Source organism: Squalius cephalus (genome assembly GCF_949319135.1).
Source record: "Squalius cephalus genome assembly, chromosome: 22".
NCBI classification, from domain to species: domain Eukaryota; kingdom Metazoa; phylum Chordata; class Actinopteri; order Cypriniformes; family Leuciscidae; genus Squalius; species Squalius cephalus.
Window position 1 is genome coordinate 5413477 of NC_137143.1, and position 7742 is coordinate 5421218.

Consider the following 7742-nt stretch of genomic DNA (forward strand, 5'->3'; position numbering starts at 1 on the left):
ACGCCAGAAAAGACATAGGCCTACATATGGACTATGCACTATGGTCAAATGTTTTGAGGACATAAGTATTGTGCAAAGAAACCACTTGAAATATGTCAATGATCTGCCCCCGTAATCATAATTTGTGTGTACAGGAATGAAAGTTGTTGATGTTTTACTGCCTCTAGCGATCATTTCAACTGGAAACTGCTGTGAATTGTATTTACAGGTACGTTTGTTTGTGGTTTCGCAAAAATGTAGGTAGAGGCATGTTTTTTTCCAATGATCATATTTATTTCTGATTTGATTTTCCAGTTGAGGGTGACTCCAGTGGGATGTTTTGTTAGATTTAGCTTCACTCTTCCGGGGACAAAAGTATAGCTAAGTAAACCCACACACCACACAGGATGACCTGTAACTTGGGTTACCTCATTCCCCTTGAGCCAAACACCCCACCCATACAACACACACCCATGGGAAAGGGTGCGGTAGGCAGGCACCGTGTGTACGCGTGTGTGTTTGTGCTTTTATGTGTGTCCGACAGGCTCTTTGCTTAGCATGGGTCACTAAAATGTCTGTATCCCAGCAAGCAATAGCCGTCATTTCACCGTCTACTATAGAGACCCAATATAGTCCTGCTATGAGTACCCCACTTCTAGTCAAAATAACCTTGAATTTGGTTATATTTGTTTTTGCTAAAATAACTTGCGAGATGTATGATATTCCATCGTGTAAGCAAAGTCAACAGTGATTGCAAGGTGTTTGGTTTCATTTCATGTTCTAGATGACTTGTGTATTATTGGGCTGTGGTTCGACGTCTATTAAATTTTCACTGATAGCCCAATTCTTTTGTTTTAGCCTGGATGTCAGCGCTGTTTTTTTGACTGCTGTTAGATGTCTTTTAAACACAAAATTGCTTGCTGGGATGTAGGGTCATTAAAACAAGTGCAAGCTGTATGTTTGCCTTGTATGTTTAAAAATGAGGGAGAAATTCAGTAGTAGAAAAGTGTAATGTCCAGTTTTACAGGGGTAGTTTTATGCTTTACTGTTCTGTAACACAGTATGCTAAAAGACACCACTGCCAAATCTTGTGTTTGTGCTCTGTGTGTTTTAACTAGAGACAGTGGATAGACGCACTATTTAGCATAAGTCATCATATAGTTTGTATGTAGATGGGGTCATAAAAAACTTTTGTTGTCTTTATGATGGTAGAAATGCGTTGTATGTAGATGTGCTGTAAAATATACATATGAAACATTTTACCACTTTTGACCAGGATATATATGTATATATTTGTTATGATGTTATGGCATTTTATTGATCCTGCCATTTCTGGGTGTTTAGTCAGAATTCAGCGGATACTTGCGTGGCTGGTGGGCAAAACCACTTTACATTGCTTCTGTGAGGGTTTGTGCATGTGACCAGCCATGAGAAAGAAAAAAAAAATTGCTTAATTGTACTTTACTTGCAAGTAATATAATATTAATTAAATAAATCTCTCTTAAGAGAGTCCATTTTCATGACAGTGTTTCTAAACACATTTAAGTACACTTTAAAATAGAGTACATTGAAATAATGTCAAATTAAATGTTTTACTTTAAAGAAGTCCACTTATTCTGATGTTTTGAGTTGTAAAGTACTTGATTTTTATTACTACTGTAGTTTGTTATTTTCTATTACATTTAATGTGAATATATTTTAAATGTACCAAATTGCAACCTCATCATTATTACTAAAATACATGACATACAAGTTTCAATAGAAATGGCATTAAAGTATATTTTAGCTGACCTTATTTCAAAGACAACAGAAGTAATTATGAAGTTGCATATAAAGATATGCTTAAGTCCTACATAAGTGGGTTAAAATAAACAATCTGAAGTTAAATATAAATTTAAAGTAAAGTACTTTTTATTTAAGTGTCTGAAACCTTTACATTACAATTTGCACTTAACTATAATCTTTTAAATTGCGTTATTTCCATAAAAAGTATATTAAAGTTACTTTTTGCAAATCATCATAGTTGAAAAATACTTGTTTCAAACGAACTGCACAGTATGTTTTTATGAAAGATTGTGAAAATAATTCTAGATGGCTAAATGCACTAAGTGAAAATAGCAACTAGATTCTATTTACACTAAGTGAAAATAACATATTTTCTTAGCAATAGATGCTTACACTAAGTTTAAATAGCAATCGATTCTATTTTTTCTAGTTAAGATGATGCTAGAATAGTAGAATAGATGCTATTTATACTTATAAATAGTGGCAGATACTATTTGCACCTCAGTGTTGTTGTACATTAAACCATATGCAATAATAACATTGAGTGGAAATGATTATATCGATTAAAATGACTAAATGGATGCCTTACTGGGACAATAAAGCCCTCCCTACAACTACCCATAACCCTAATCGATAAACAGTTTATTATTAAACACATGTTAGGCACTTTATTTACACTTTTCTAATATTTTATTTATTCTAATTAAATAAGAGTAGAGCGAGTTTGGCAAAAGGCAGATTCAAACTCGGGTCGATTAGCGTCAAACCGATTAGACGTCAGTGGGCGGAGTAGGTGTAAATAGCCTCTGCCAACAAGGCGAGCTTTGTAAATAGACACTCCCAAAAATATTACGTTAAATATCGCATAATAACTTAGCAATGTTCTCCTAAAATTGTCCATACTGCAATATAACATGGTGGTGATATAAATGACAGTATTGTGGCACACCACACGTCGCTCTTTCACAGCAAATACACCGTCACTCTCCCGGGCCGTACCCTTAACCTCCATATCTCTTCCTCTGCGCTCACACGCACATATATACAGAGAGAGAAGAGAGAGTTAATAAGGTCCATTACACTTTGCTCCCCCAGGCAACCAAAAACCTCATTTAACCAGGTCTGTTCGGCCAAGACAGGAAGCTCAACCCCCCCCTTCATAACTACATTAAACTGAGCTAACGGATGAGCCCTAGGACAGGAGACTGGGGTCCCACTATTTCACAACAAACTGCTCCAAAGCGAGAGAGGAAGAAAGAGAGAGAAACTGGAAGGTTGGGAGGCAGAAAACGTCCAACTGTAAAATCTAATCTCTTTTAAAAGCCGAAGACACGATCCAATTTCGTCAATTTCCATGTGCTATGGAGTCTGAGAGCAGGTAGTGTGTAAATGATGTTGTGTAGGTCCAGAGATGTTGCTATCACTGCAGGGTGATGGAGTTACGGCTATCAGAGGCGCATCTCTTTCATGGTGCCTCTCTGTCTGATTTGGGGATGTTATTTATACCAATAAGCACATGAACGGGAGTCTCATTACTGCCATCAGTCCTCACATTCAGACAAGAGTGTTCAGGTCCCGCTGAGGGGCTAGTGTCATGTACCTGTTTGTTTTTTTAATAATAATTAAAAAAAAATCCTATTGAACTTGATTAACTATGCAGTTGAGTTGTATGGAAAGATCATCTTATTATTATTATTATTATTATTATTATTATTATTATTATTATATCCCCAATTATATCCCATTTTGTTGCAAAGGAAGAACTTACAGTTTTCACCACTGTTTTAGTTTTCTAAAAATTTTAAATAATAAATAAATAAATAAAAATTAAAGTAAACACATTTTTATCAAAAATAAAATAAAAACTTCAAAAATAGTTACAAATGGAAATACTTTAAAATGAAAATTCTGTCTTTTAGTCATCCATTCTTATCTTTATAATAAAAGTGCATATATATATATATATATATATACAGTATATATATATATATATATATATATATATATAAAATTTAGTAAAATTTACAATCGTGTGGATTCCTGTTGAAATGACTGGTTTCACATGCACACACACACAAGGAATTTATTATATATAAATATTTATTTATGTGTATATATATATATATATACACATAAATAAATTCCTTGTGTGTGTGTGTGCATGTGAAACCAGTCATTTCAACAGGAATCCACACGATTGTAAATTTTATGAAATTTTGTCCATACAATGGAAGTCAAAGACTTAGTCAAATTGCGACTTTTTTATCGCACAAATCTGACCTCACAATTGCAAGTTTACATCTCATAATATAAAGTTGCAATTGCGTGTCATAAAGTCAGAATTGTGAGATATAAACTCGCAATTGTGAGATAAAAGTTGCAATTATCATTTAAATGTTTTATTCTGAGGCGGAAACAAGCTTGCATTGAACCGGAAGAGTTTTGTCATCAACATTCTTCAAAACATCTTCTTTTGTGTTCCACAGAAGAAAGTAAGTCATACAGGTTCGGAACAACACAGGGGACTGTAAATCATGACACATTTTTTGTGTGAATTATCCCTTAAAGAAGAGAGAGAGAGAAAAGGTGCAGGATTGGAACATTCAAGGTTTAATAAAAGTGTAGGAAACTGGAGAGACAGCAGAGAGGAGACAGAAGGGAGGGAAGACGAGTTTAAACAGACTCCTAACAATGTCAATGTTTGATGTTACAGCAACTGTAACACACATAACAATAAAATAAAGCTGTTTCATTTCCACTTCCTCTTGTCCTCCTTTTAGCTCTGTCCCTTAATCAATACGTCCACAAACAAGCGATCATACATCCCTCCTCTCATTTGGGTCACCAGTCCTCGGCGAGACAACTGCTCTTAAACCTCCTGCACCCTGTCCCCTGTCTGCACATTGTCAGCGGTGTGAGGTATTGTTCGCTTTCTTGTAAGCTGCTCCCTTTGCCTCAACAATGGCACATTCATGTGGCCGGGGCATCATGCACGGCTTACAAATGTCTGGAGAAAGAAAGGAGCACTTTCTTTTCTTTCACAGAGGAAGATGCCATTGTTGAGGCCATTCTTTAAACACCACAAAGCGATCAATAAGCATTCAACAGGTTACGTAAAACCGGCCGACTTCCAGCCCACCACACCGACCGAAAGGAATCCTATCCCATAATGCCCCGTGTCTGTTCTCTCTCGATGTTTTTATTTCTGCCGTATACTCATTCTTTTTCTCTTATTTCAGCTTTATAGTCCAAAGATGGGTCTGGTGTTTTCTGTAACATGACTTACGATTAAATAAATGTATAAAAAGAGTAAAAATAATACCTATAAATTAGGCATAATTACAACTAACCATAACCCTATAGTAAGTGCGTGTTGTGAAATAATATGACTCTGTACTTAAATGTATAATTACACTTTAACAAGGACACCTTAAAATAAAGTGACTATACTCTGTATAGAAATTGAAAATGTTTGAATGGTGTTTCATGTTACGTACTATATCTATCCCATTATGTTTGTGTAGTTGCATGTCACTTATGGTTTAAGTCTTTGTTTTGGTTGCCATGAGAAAAACATGATTATAAATCATAGTAAATTCAAAATGCGGAAAGTTTTCTGTGATGGGTAGTTTTAGGGATAGCGTTTGTACAGTATAAAAACCATTATGTCTATGGAATGTCCCCATAAAACATAGAAAACCCAGTATGTGTGTGTGTGTGTGTGTGTGCCCTTGTTTATATTACATTGTGGGGACCAAATGTCCCCATAAGAATAGTAAAACCTGAGATCACCTACATTGTGGGGACCAGCCAGCGGTCCCCACTTTTCAAAAGGCTTATAAATCACACAGGATGAGTTGTTTTGAGAAAGTAAAAATGCAGAATGTTTCCTGTGATGGGTAGGTTTAGGGGCAGGGGCAGTGTAAGGGGATAGAATGTACAGTTTGTACAGTATAAAAACCATTACGTCTATGGAGAGTCCCCACAAAGATAGTGAACCAGACATGTGTGTGTGTGTGTGTGTGTGTGTGTGTGTGTGTGTGTGTGTGTGTGTGTGTGTGTGTGTGAGCATCACTGTTATTGGAGCATTTGGACTGATTCAAACATATACACACACGACAGCAGGACCGTTAGTACAAAACCCAAGGGAATGAGTAAAGGGGTGTGTGTTTGTGCAGGGTTACGGGACCTTTATTAACCACTCTATTCAACAAACTACACACCGTTTACGCACACATTTAATAGCCTCAAAACAATCCCTTCAGACTTTACAAATAGAAAAAAACAAAACTTCCCAATAGAATCTGCTATCCAACACAAGCCATTCAGTATATGTTATTTTGTTTCTGGTCTTGACCAGAGTGTTTAGTCTGGTCTGGCCTGTTCTTAAAAACGTAACAGTCCTGTAAAGGCTGGTTCACAGACCATCATATTTGTCATATTTCCTTTTGCCATTTTTGCATGAACAACAGACCTAAACCCACCCACCCCCCAACGCTCACCCCTAAAAAAAGGTTTTCACCCCAAAAATATTTGTATATTTTTATTCATAAATATTAATATTCATGTTTATATTTATATATTAATATTCATTACTCTTTTATTAATAAATTCTCATTATGCTCAATGGGGATTCACATTAGTGCCACAGTTCTGTTTCTGTTTAGATTTAGAGTACGTTCACACGACAACGATGTACGGTTCTTTGCGTTTTTCGTATACTGCTCCGTTTATGCTCGGAGCCTTGCAACGAAATTTCGCTCAACTGTATATTGTAAAATGTGCAGTTGAATGACAATAAAGTCTGTAAGTCTGATGACAACAGTGTTCAAAACGATCACCATTCACAGGGGATCTGCAAAAACTATTAAAAATGCTGTATTCTGCTGCCAGGCCAGTAGATGGCGATGTCACTTTGTAAAGAAACACTACACGCCTATAGACTGAACACGTGATACACATGCGCATGACGACACCATTTTGACAAATACACGTTTTTGTAGTTTACATGGAGACGATAACAGTATTGTTTTCAAAAACGTACACTCAAACTCAAATGCTTGTGTTTTCAGGCCCGCAAAACGCAGTTGTCGTGTACATGAACGGCCAAAACGCCTACAAAGTTTTTAGTTTTTAGTTTTAGTTGTCGTGTAAAAGCTGTCATGGTTTTCGTTGTCTCTGTTTTGCCTTAGTTCTAGTCTTTCATTAGTTGCCATGGTCCATAATTAGTCCACGCCTGTTCCCTGTTCGTTACTCATCATCCTTTGTGTATTTAAGCCTTCAGTCTTCCTCTTCTGTTGAGGTTATGTTGGTTGAATGTCATAGTGCTCTCAATGTTTTACTAAAGTCTTTGTTATTACTGTTTAATCTATGTCATGCATCATCTACATTTATATTTACATTTATGCATTTGGCAGACACTTTTATCCAAAGCGACTTACATTGCATTTCAAGGTACACATTTACATTCTTATCAGTTCTTGCTTTCCCTAGAAATTGAACCCGTCATGGCGTTGCAAGCGCCAACGCTCTACTGTTTGTGCTACAGGAAAGCCTGTAAATAGGCATGCATAAATAAATAAATAAACCTTTGGATCTTTGGATCTTATAGACCTTATGTAGCCCCGCCCCTTTTCATTGCTACCTTGTTGTCTTTTGTCTTCCGGTTTGTATTTCCAAAGCGATCTTACGTATTTAAGAATGAACGGCTCGTTTTCAAATCTTCCCGGTCTACTGACATTAGTTATGACTTCGCTTCAAACATTACAAGGCACATGAAACTTTCGTTAACTCTACAACAAGTAAATCCACTCCAACAGCCCATTTCTCTTGGACAGCGATGCCATAGAAATATACAGAGAAACTGCAAAAACAGAAGTTCAAAGACAATATTATAAAGATGGCGGCATGCTTGTTTCTCTGGCGCATAACATCTATACAAGCAATACGATTCTCATTATTGTAATACTGTACCTTTT